General features: G+C 32.4%; 1 protein-coding gene across 2 annotated transcripts in view; it reads right to left on the minus strand.

Moving 5' to 3' along the window:
* LOC137926081 (facilitated trehalose transporter Tret1-2 homolog) overlaps nucleotides 1-4,247 on the minus strand; it is a 57,277-nt gene extending 53,030 nt beyond the window's left edge. The window contains exon 1 of one of the 2 annotated variants that reach the window (XM_068769623.1): nucleotides 4,115-4,247. The gene's annotated coding sequence lies outside the window, so the exon portion shown is untranslated. Of the gene's footprint in view, nucleotides 1-992; nucleotides 1,065-4,114 lie in introns of those variants that run through there. The other variant, XM_068769624.1, reaches the window with a different exon arrangement.
* Nucleotides 4,248-12,474: the final 8,227 nt, after the last annotated feature.

Raw genomic sequence — 12,474 nt, forward strand, 5'->3', positions numbered from 1 at the left:
GATTCCAAAATGATTTCGACAAGGATTACGTGATAAAAAGTATTTTTATTAGGTTATCTTTCAGTCTATTTACAGTGACTAAGCTTGACGCAACGAAATAATAGAAAAATGGCGGAGAAAAAATTATATTTGATGTATTCTAAATTATCCGTTTTAAAATTAAATTAATTGAATAAAAATAATAATAAAATAATTTGTAAATAATAATTATATTTTTATTATTTACATTTTTAATTAGTTAAAAAATTCCCGCCAAAAATTAGGAGATTTGAGGTTATAAATCAAACGATATTACTATATAACTCAGTAGTTTTAAGCCAAACTCCAGAGTGGTAAACTTTAGATTCAACTCTCAATAAATATTTTAATTGAACTTTGTTCTAAAGCTAAATCAAACGTTAACAGCTGAGTAGGGAACGGAGCGGCTGATACCCCCTTTGCCTCGCTAATACCTAAGGCGCGGTATAGTGGTTTAACAGCAATAAAAGTCAGAAAAAATAAAAATTTTAAAAATTTCTAGGCAATATTTGGAAAATAAAATATTCAAAAAAAAATTATTGTAACACCTATTTATCCCAATTGTCAATATGGTAGAATTAAAAAGTAAAAATTTACTTTAATTGCATCATAAATGATAATTATGTAATTTTGTTCTAAGTTAAAAAAAAATTCTGTATCTGAACGCGAGATTTAAAACCAGATTGATTTAAAATAATAAGATTAAATAATTATTAATTAATTTCGCCTCAATACTTTTCAAATATCGGCAGGTTTAAATATTAATTGGGTTAATATTATATTTTATATGGGACTCATACGACATTTCAAATTAAAAATATTTTAAATCGTATTCCCATTCACCGTAATTTTAAAATAATAATAATTAATACTGGTTTTAATACCCGTTAGAAAAAAAAAACTATTTATTTCGATCAGTCAATTATTAAAAAATATATAATCTGTTGCAATATTGATATTAAAAAAAAACTTACAGCTGGTGCGAGGAAGGTGGCAGAGGCGCGGACAGTGCGGGAATGATAACGTAATCACTGGGGCAACGTATCGCTCATATAAAGCATTATTAACTGTTAATGGGACGAGATAAATCAATTTCTATATATTTTCTTTGCTATAACATTGATATGCGTCCATTTTTGTTTATATATTTGCTTTGCAATGTCATTTCAACTGTAAGAATTCCACAGCAATATATAGGCTTTCCTATAAATTTACAAGGACCGGTTGAAAGCCTGCGTTCAACGGAAGTCGCAAAACACTAATTCACCATAATTATTCGTACCACAAACATTGTTTTTACGTTGGTAAACTATTTTATAAACAGGTAAATAATATTGAACGATAAAATGTCGATAGACGTAAATAATTATAATTTTTCTTTTCCATATTTTTAGTTATTATTTTTTTTTGGTTCCTGTAATAAATACCTTGAGATATATTTCAAAATTACCATGAACATCAGGCAGTGGTGGCTAAGTGGGTATGGTGTACGGCCATCGAAAGAAATTCATATCTTGATAAGCTCATCATTCCAGGAACTTTACTGCTGGAGATAGGCACCCACTACAAGGTATAGACCTTCTCCAGTAATTACGACAATGACAATTGCCCGAATCCAAGGATTTCATGCAACCTTGGCATGTCCAAGAGATGTCGCTGGAGAGGAAGTGGAGCTCTTGCTTATCACTTAGACCAGGGGTGAGCAACCTTTTTTGGTCGGAGGGCCGCAGTTTCAAAAACAGTGGGCCATGAAAAAAAAAGCATATATTCAAGGTTCAAACCATGTTATAAACGTATTTTATGTTCTATAAACGTAATTTATCAACCGATTTACAACTAATTAGACACTTTTATTATCTTTAAAGCCTTGATTCTAGCATTTTTTAAAAAAATACATAAATAAATTAAAATTTACTTGCCTCGAGGGCCGCATGCGGCCTGCGGGCCGCGGGTTGCTCATCCCTGACTTAGACGGAAGATTCACGCAAGGCTCTACGAGAAGAGAAACTAAAAAGCTCGCCGAGAGGGGAAAACTTGTTTGTGTGATTTTAGGCAGTAATAAAAACCTTCTTTAGATACTTGTAACCTTCTAAGCTTGTTTTACTCAGTGTGTTTTAAGAGACAGCGTGTCCTGTACTTTAGGTGGCTAGAACAGTGTGGTGCGTCTTCGGAGATAGCGGTATTAAAACATATCTTTTCATGATTCAATTAAATAAAGTGAATATTATTGTAAATAAATTATATTTACAAAAGTTTATTCGTCTTTTATTGTTCACGCTGTTTAGAAATAAGCCGCGAAGAAATACAGGTTGTTTAGACCTAGGTGTAAAACCTTTAAAAGGGTTAATCCATAGCATTATTTGTGATCATTTAATGAATATATATACAATAGAGTGTACCATATTACATCTTATTCAAAAATTTATTGCTAGTAAGAAAAATCGTTTCCTAAATTGTAATTATTATATTTTATTAGGCTGACTGGAAAGTAATGTCGCATTCTTAAGTTAAATCCACACGACTAGATTTTAACAAGTTTTTATTTCTATTCAACAATTTATTCACCTTCGTTATCAACAACCTTTTGCCATTTTATACACGTCTTTCAAGTATGTAATGAACTACCAAATGACAATCGAACATCGACATGCGCAGAAACGACATTACTTCGGGTCCCCCAAATATATATATTGGAGTTAATTATTTTCTATCTGTCGTTGCAGACTTTGTACTATAAAAACTTTTAGCCAGCGAACACTTTATACAGGTTGAATGAAAATAGGTGTAAAGGATTAAAAGTTTTTTGCTGATAAATGAGCTATATATGCACAGCTATAAAGATTTTAGACCTGTCACCAAAAACCATGTAGATAATCTAAATGTTCACACAAATTCAATACAGATTATATATAGCATATCTTTATAATTATTATAACAGAGTTATCGGTATCAAAATGCAACGATTTATAGAAACATTATACTATAATTCACATCAATTAGTTTTATAATACGAAACAATTATTCAACTTCTTAGCATTATTTTTTACGATGTATCAATTAATTTGTATGCAATAACAAGCTAGCGATAGCGTGCTATTATTCTTGCTAATATTTTAAATATCTAGTAAATATATATACATCATCATTTTAGGCATAGTACCCTTGTATATATTTTCAATATGTTTAATGCGAAGTGTCCTGCATTTTATTTTATACATGGCCCAAAATCAGACCACAACATTTTTTTATATGGTTATTCAAGGTTTATTTCGTAAGTCAAACATACTTTTGAATTTATATATATATACATATATTAGTTTGAATGGATTTCTATATTATTAAATTTTATATAAACACATATGATGTTAATAATAAACATTATTATTTTATGCACATCTACGAGTCAAGCTTGCAGTGTCATTAATGAATTGGTGTTGTAACATGAAGTAAAAGGAGGGATATAACAAAGTACACTTTTAGTTTTTAATTTTTTTTTACACGCAATGCTTTAAGGGATCGATAAGTCTAACTATGTGACCTGGTTCCAGTATGATAGGGTCATGTTTCACACATCTAATGCCAGCATGGAAGTCATATGAGAAGAAAGGAATAAAAGAAGACAAAAAGGGAAAAATTGTAAAAGATGAGAGAGAGAGAGAGAGAGAAAGACTAATGGAAATTCAAAATAAAAAAATCTTTGCGGAATACGTCCCTGTCCCAACAATAAGATAGAGGGAACAATAAAATAAAAAAAACTCTGGAAGGTCATACGAAGAAGCTGAGATCAAACTTTAGAAGTCAAGAAGTAGATCAAACTTACTTTTATGAAGTAGATTTCGTCATATTTTAGTTATAATTTAGGCACTTTCGTTTTTCAAATTATAATTAAATTTCGTCAATATATTGACATAATTTTGACATTTATCTTTGAACAACGCGTCTGAAAATCTATTTCTAAATGCCGCAATCAAGGAGGCATATCCTTATTCATTTATACCTTCAATACAATTTACTATAAATCACTCCCTTTTCGCATCACATAAGAATTTCAAAATAAAATGAAATGATAATGGAATAAAAATATAAAAATACTTACAATGATTGTTTTGTTACTGGCACCAAAGAAAAAAAAAGAAATTTCTTTAAAAAGTTTTTGTATTAGCGACAGAAGAAACACTAGAACGCTATGGTCACGCGCGCGGCCTGAGCCAGGAGGAAAGCGGTTGTAAAACTAATCACTCGCTTACAACTAGTTATTGATAACTATGCAACTGTTATCTTGTAGCTTCTAAAGAAGTTGCATCCCTATATAGTCGAGAAGTGCGTTTGTCTGTTTGTTCAACTAAAAAAAGGTAAACTAATCATACAAAATTTCGAAATAAAAAAAATGGATTTAAATATTGTAACAATGTCACAACACATTTGAACTTACTTTATTCTACACTAGATGGCGTTGATTGTATTTTAAATCGCGCTTTCGTTAGAACGGGACCCCTTACACTAGTAGCTTAGACAAATATTCTTTGGTATTAGCAACCTCTTTGAACACGCCTATATTTTTGGCACCAGACATAATAAACTATACTACGAGATTTTTTTATACTCGCTAGTAAAAATATATCACGCTTTTAGTACTTTCAGTGTTAATAGGGGCTACTTTTTTATTCTACTTCCACCATGAAAGTCAGTTTAAAACCTGAACTTATTTTTTTTAATCTTTAATTTTTGCTCTATGTTTGGCCATGTCAACATATATTATACACATTGCCTACATAAATATTCCAACATTCAAAAATCAATACGGAGGTAAGATACCAAACTGCGAATTCTTTAAGCCGCTTCCGAATTTGGTTTTAATAAAATAGATTGCGCGAAATTTTCTTGGGGTGCCCTTAATAATTTTAAAAATTCCTTTAATGTGAATGAGATTTTTTGTATATAACTGACTATTATGAATTACTGACTTTATCCAAAACTAGGGTCTATTATATATAGTCAATGTGATTACGGGTTTCTAATTAATTGTTCTATAACACTTTATTCCTAATACGAATAGGCTGCAATAATTAATAGAATGTTCAGAATTCGGTAGACATAGCGTAGGTGACCCACCATTCGCCCCAACTTCGTGGTGATCTTTCGGATAGGCCTATGGTTAACACAGGGCTAATAATAATATTGAAAAATACAGGCATAGACGCGGGACAAGTACAGTCCCATGAAAAATACAGGATAGGACACTTGTAATAGAGATAACAAGAATACTAAGAATTGAATAATAAGAATTGAAGCGCGGAAAGTTAACGGGTGAATAAGCAAATACGTCGATATAGTCATAGATAACTTGCTGATGTTACCTCCTAAGTAGTTTAAGTAACTTGATATACTTAACGGAAAAGTTAAGTCAGTAAAAATCATGATAGTACTCCTATCCTTCATTCAGAAAAGTTGCACGAAAGCACGCAAACGCACTAAAGCCTTGAAAAGCTTTTACAGTGATATTTAATTCTGGACTTACAAACTTTGTGCTTGACCTCAATTATTTAAAACTAAATGCTGTGTGTAGCCTTCGATGTCGTTTCCTCTCTCGCTGTCCGTTTCTTCTTCAAGAGATCTTATTCCAATCTTCCTTTCATCCTCTTCTTTGGGCGTGACAAGTCAATTAGTTGATCACTAGTTTGGAGTGGACTTCCTGGTTCTTTTCAAGGCGTCTTTTGATCCCTTTCTAGATCCGTGCGTCTTGGTCAGGTAGTTGTGGGAGTCGTATATACACTGACGTGATGTCTGAATGAATAATAGGTGTAAGATTTTGTGGGCGAGCATAGCCGACGGGCGAACTTAGTGTGCCGAATTAGTGCAGCGAGCACATGCACGCACCGGTGACGCGGGCGCAGACCTTTTGTTACTTTTGTTTCTTTTGTTTCTTTTATTTCTTTTGCGCCTTTGTTCTATTGCCCGCTTTCACTCGGTCGCAGAGCACATTGCGCCCCAGAGTCCTACGACGAATGCACGTCTTTTTTGCTCGCACTCAAGCGCTAATAAAAATTTGTTCGTGTGTTAAATAAATTGATAAAGTGTTACAAACGTCTTTTAATAAGACGCCAACTACTTTATAGTGATGATGGCGGATCAGCGGATGTCGAATGGCTGAAATGATGATGGTATACCTTCTAGAGAGGCAGTTATAGATACTTAGCGTAAACCTTTTTATCTAACTCAACTTTTATGAGTCAAATAACCTACAGCGCTTTTTGTTGCGAAGTACACATTTGTACTAAATTGAACTAAGGTAACAGAGAAATGGACAAGCAGTCCCAAATATAGGCAAGTCTTATTTGGAGAGTTGACGAATCGAACACTATAAACTAGAATAAGTTTTCTTACTTCGTACAGATTCTAAGACATTCCATACAAAAGGTGATTGTTTATACGTGTAAAAGCATTTAAATCTATTTCCAATTACTCTCTATAAAGTAAACACTTTGAAAAATGTTACATTTTTTTCTTTTAGAATGCGGCAGGTCCTGTAACTTTTGGCAGTACAAAATTTACTGACAGATAGTTACTTGTTTTTTTTTAATGGAATCAGGCGTTACCTTGCGGAAGTCAATCCTAAATAAGAAAAGGACCAATATTTATCAGCGGGCTGTCGGGCGGTGCACTTTGTTGCACGACTACCACTGCATGTGATGAAGTGTCTAAATATTGGTCCTTTTCTTACTTAAGATATTTACTTCGTTTTAAGACGCTCTATCTCTCTAAAATTGCCTTGTTTATAATTTCTGAAACCATTTATTATTAAATAGGTCGTACTATAAATTAACTGACAGCAAATGAGCTATACATTCACGCCTTTATAGCTTTTACGCCTGTAAGCAATCATCCTGTATATGGTCTATTAAATACATGGTGTACTAGAGAGACGACCCTAAAACAATTAAAAAATAAATTAAAAAGAACAATTCCACTTAATCGCATCCATGTCGTATATAGATATCTATGACGGTCAGTTTTATTACATTTTATGTTTATTAACGTAAAAGCAAAGAATATTATATCTAACGTCCTGGTGAACTTAAGAATTTTTTTTTGGTTTCTATACGTACAAATAGGCAGATTGAGCAGTGGTAGCCTAGAACAGAAACTTGGTATCGTGGGTTGCGGGTTCGATTCCGGGATACAATCTTATATATAATTCATACTTTGTGCATTAATCACATAGGATAACCACTGCTCAGAAACCAGTTTCCAGAACATTGGTAACAGCGTCCTCTGCGTACCATAATACCACACCGCGATCGACAATTCGCCTGCTAAGAGTGGCAACTATAGTATATCCCCACATAAAAATCTTTGGGAGAGGTTTATATCTTGCAGTGCGTATGGTGTATTATATTATAGTAAATAAGCCAAATTAAATAGTTATTTAACTCTTTGTGTGTGTGTGATTCAAGACACGAGAAACTATGGTAGTTTAATCGCAAATGTAAAAGCGATTTCTTCCAAACAACATTAGTTTGACCTTATTTCAATAATTCGTTCATATCAGCCGATAGACGCCTACTTCAAGGCATGGGTCTTCTGCCAAGATAGTCATGATCGTTGGAATTTTCTTTTAATAGCAAAACTTTTGTTAATATGTCAATGTGAATTGTCAAACCATATCTCTTCTGTAACAGAATTAGGGCAACAAGCTGCTGTTTATTTAACTTCACCAATTCTATAGAAAATAAAACTTCCTTTTCGAACAACGGTAGCAAGTCCTGAGTTGACCTAATCCAGAGAGTTCCTACGATCTTAATTATGTCGTCGGAATGTATGTTTGTGTGAAAAGAAATATTGATTGAAACATAATAATGATAATTCATTTGTAATAAAATGTTATTTAATGTTAAGTTGTAATGTATGTAATTAATTTTTTGTAATTATTCGTAAAAGTAGTAATAAAAAAACATTTTTCGAAATAGGATAATAAGTACTATACGTATACTAGCCGATCCCACAAACGTTGTTTTGCAAAAAAAAAATAATGTTTTTAATTTACAAATAAAAAATAAGGGTTGCTCGTAGAGGGGTGAAAATTTAGAGATGTATGTATTTTTGTATGCTGTATCATAAATAAATAAAAACAAAAATTTTCATCAAAAAATTTAAGGGTGAACAACCCTTATCACTTAGGGGTATGGACAATATAGATAGTAGCCGATTCTCAGACCTACTGAATACACATATAAAATTTAGTAAAAATCGGTCAAGCCGTTTCGGAGGAGCACGGTAACTAACATTGTGACATGGAAATTTTATATATTAGATTTGTCAATTCAAAACACAAACATAAAATATACATAAAAATAGAACTTTGTGTGAATTTGAGAAACCGTAGTTTCCCTATACTTTAATAAGGATTCGTACTGTATTTATAAACACTTTTAAATCTTTGCTATATATCTTCTTTTCAGTCGCCCACTCCCTGAGGTCTTTACCATCCTCTCTTAAAAATCGTTTCGATGATCGGTCTTGCTATCCGTATGAAGCGATTCTCGCGAACTTGACTATGCTACATATATACAATTACATTAAAAAAGAAAGAAAATAAAATAAACCTAAACTGAAAAAAATGTTTACCTTTGTAAACAAAGTACCTATCCAACATGGAGGAGGCGTGGACGAGGAAGTATAGAAGATGGTAAAAAAAATAAAAACAAAATCGAAAAACAAATATTACACTGCTAATAAAGTACCCATTCGAAATAGAGGAACCCAAAACATAGCCATTCAAAAAAATAGATCTATAACGATAAAACAAGAATAATAAAAATATGTCATATTAAGATTTAAAAAAAATTGACCATGAATAAAAATGTTTTGATTGTATGAATCAGGGATGACCAACACGCGGTACTTTAAACGTGTTTATGCGGTCCGCTAAGTGTTTAAAAAATTGAATTTATTTTATCGATTTTCTTCCATCAATATTTTATTATAATGGTGTATGGACTTACTAACTCAAAACAATCTGTTTATGACGAGATACTCGCACATCAACTTGTTAAAATATACGAAATGAACGCGAGGCATCTGTGCGATTTTTTGTTTTTAATTTGTCGATGAACTTCAATTTTTTTTAAATTTACATTTTTTAATTCTAATATTTATATAAAAAAGTTTTGTAGATTATTTATGTGAGTTAGTTTATGTGCGGCCCGCCAAAAAAAAAAAAAAAATTTATAGGCCCATGTGGCCCAAAAAAATTTAAAATTTATATTGACTTTGACTAAAAAGGTTGCTCATCCCTGGTAAAATAATGGAAATCCACCAATCTGTTGTATGCTATGTGCCAAAGGTATATCCTCGCCTTGAAGGCGATGCATCGGGAGTATATATAAGAATTGAGAAGCATGAAAAATAAATACGAAAATAAAAGTTAATGTAAAAAAATCAATCAATAATATTTTCAACCATGAGCAACATGAACAACCATGCTACACACAAATCTTTACTTTCAATTTAGATAGAAAACATCTCTTTACTCCTAAGGTTCCCTATACGTAAAATGCCATGCCGGCTCAATTTCATTTTGGAACCTTTTTGCATGCTTTTCATATCGTATATAATTCGCAATTATGATATAAATGATCCAAAGTGGATAACAATATAAGGAAATGGCACTTTAAAGTTTATAATGGCGTGTGTTCCATTCAGTGTAGTATATTAGTATATTGTAGAACAATTATAATTTAAAAAAAAATCAACAAGCATTGGCGTCTTCCGGTTTGAATACGTAACTAGTGATTACTGGTATAGCTAGCCTTATTAAATGAAGAGAGCGTTACATATTCTAAATGGTACGAAGATTATATATGCATAAAATCTGAATGTCTTGCTTCCTTACTTACAACTCTATATTATATATCAAAATATATGAATCTTATTATAACATTCAAGAGTTTTATTTGATCTGTATGTGCGGAATTTGGTTTTTTGATTCATTTACATGGTTTTACATGTTTTACACCACATTTCATTTAAAAGAAGCAGCTGTTGAGTGTTTGGGCGATTCGTCCCGACAGATCAGAATTTTATGCCGTTGCTGCTCGATGATTCAAAAGTGAATATAAATTGGAAAAAGATATTCTGAATTTTAATTTGAACACAATCTATTTTTCTCACCCTTTCTCTATTTTTCCTCCTGTATATTATTATCAAGTATCGTCGCGCATTCAAAACGATTGCTATAATGTTTTTCTTTAACAAGCTGGAATCTCCATAAAGGTTGCATTACATTATTTATTGTATTTATACTTTATATGTGTATATCGTTATGTATATAATCATTTCAGACGTCAGACGTCCGCTGCTTGACATATGTATTCCCCATAGATTTACAAACAATATGACAGAATGGAAGCTTTTTAAATCCAGCGTCATCCAACGACCTTTACCAAGGTCATCTGTTCTTATTACAGACTAATAGAATCAGACGTTACTTTGCGGAAGTCCATCGTAAGTAATAAAGGGACTAATATATATAGCTACTTCTGCTGTGTAATAATAATGTAGCGGAAGTAGCTATATTAGACCCTTTCTTACTTCTTACAGACCTCTTACGCTGCTTGGCAGTCCGTGGTTACTGGATGATTTAGAAAAAATAAATCATACATTGATTTGTTTCAGTTTTGGATTATATATACCAATATTATGCCAGTGCCCCTCTGATTCCGAGATTTAGAAAAAAAAAGATAGAAATAGGAAGCATCGCCTCCCTAACAGGCGAAGACAATCCGCGCTCTACATCTCTTGATTAATTTAGAAGAATGGTGCAGATCACAATAAATAAGAAACTTAAGATTAGAAAAAGGGTTAGACTCGGAGCAAAATAAACAAAACTGACTGACAAAAATAATATAGATAAAACAAGTAAAAGAATAAGAAGGAAGATGCTTATTTATTTATTTAACACTTCTCATAAAATTTCTGCATAACGACGACGTGTGTAAGTGTGTGTGTGTGTAAAAAATTATCCAACGCTTTTCATAATAAAATATTTATGTCATTATTAAATTTTTAGAAGAAAATGTGAAAATAATCTACGAGAGCAAAAGATTAAAATGATCCTAACAAATCTGCTTCAGAAACACGTTTTGAAATCAGTTTTTTTTCATAGTTCCTTAATGAAACCGTGAAAGAAATGCAAGACTAATTATTTGGCACATATATAATCTGTATTTAGTCAAAAAAGCTTTGCTATCATATACATCGGTCGACATTTATAAACACAGTTATTTATCCAACAAAAATAGTTATATGATTACCAAACATAAAGGAATGCGGGATCCAGTAGCCTAGTATTAATCCCCTCATGTTACCGATTTAAAATTTTCCAATAAATCTATTCGATTGTACGATATAGATAAGACTACGTTACAGCAAAGCGCCACGCACTTGGCATATCTTAAAGATAAGCGTCACAAGTAGTAAGCGGACACTTCGGAAACTACTCCCAATATTTCCTGGGTCATCATTGTCAACCTCGAGCGTAACATGTTATACTTAATTATTGTGTAAATAATAACAAAATGCCTTTCATTTTACCTTGTTACTGGATATCGTTATGCAGGGGCAACATTACGTCGAAAAGGGAAATCTCACAGGAATATAATTCTTCGTTTACATCGGTATAATGGCAACAATATTACGTCATTGTTAGCGGCGTATCAAAAAGGGGAATCCCAGAGAAATATAATTCTTTATTTACTAAGATATTATGGCAGCAACATTACGTCATTGTCAGCGGCGCATCGAAAAGAGGAATCCCTCAGGAATATAATTCTTTATTTACATAGGTATTATAATAGCAACATTACGTCATTGTCAGCGGCGCATCGAAAAGCGGAATCCCACAGGAATATAATTCTTTATTTACATAGATATTATGGCAATAACATTACGTCATCGTCAGCGGCGCATCGAAAAGAGGAATCCTACAGGAATATAATTCTTTATTTTCATAGGTATAATGGCAGCAACATTACGTCATTGTCAGCGACGCATCGAAAAGAGGAATCCCACAGGAATATAATTCTTTATTTTCATAGGTGTAATGGCAACAACATTACGTCATTGTTAGAGGCGCATCAAAAAGGGGAATCCCAGAGAAATATAATTCTTTATTTACATCGGTACAATGCCAACAATATTACGTCATCGTCAGCGATGCATCGAAAACAGGAATTCCACAGAAATATTTTTTTTTATTTACATTGTTATTATGGCAGCAACATAACGTCATTGTCAGCGGCACATCGAAAAGCGGAATCCCACAGGAATATAATTCTTTATTTACATAGATATTATGGCAATAACATTACGTCATCGTCAGCGGCGCATCGAAAAGAGGAATCCTACAGGAATATAATTCTTTATTTTCATAGGTATAATGGCAGCAACATTACGTCA

Source organism: Battus philenor, unplaced genomic scaffold (assembly GCF_028537555.1).
Source record: "Battus philenor isolate CCGP_79_NKW_IND1 unplaced genomic scaffold, ilBatPhil1.0.hap1 SCAF_28, whole genome shotgun sequence".
NCBI lineage: Eukaryota > Metazoa > Arthropoda > Insecta > Lepidoptera > Papilionidae > Battus > Battus philenor.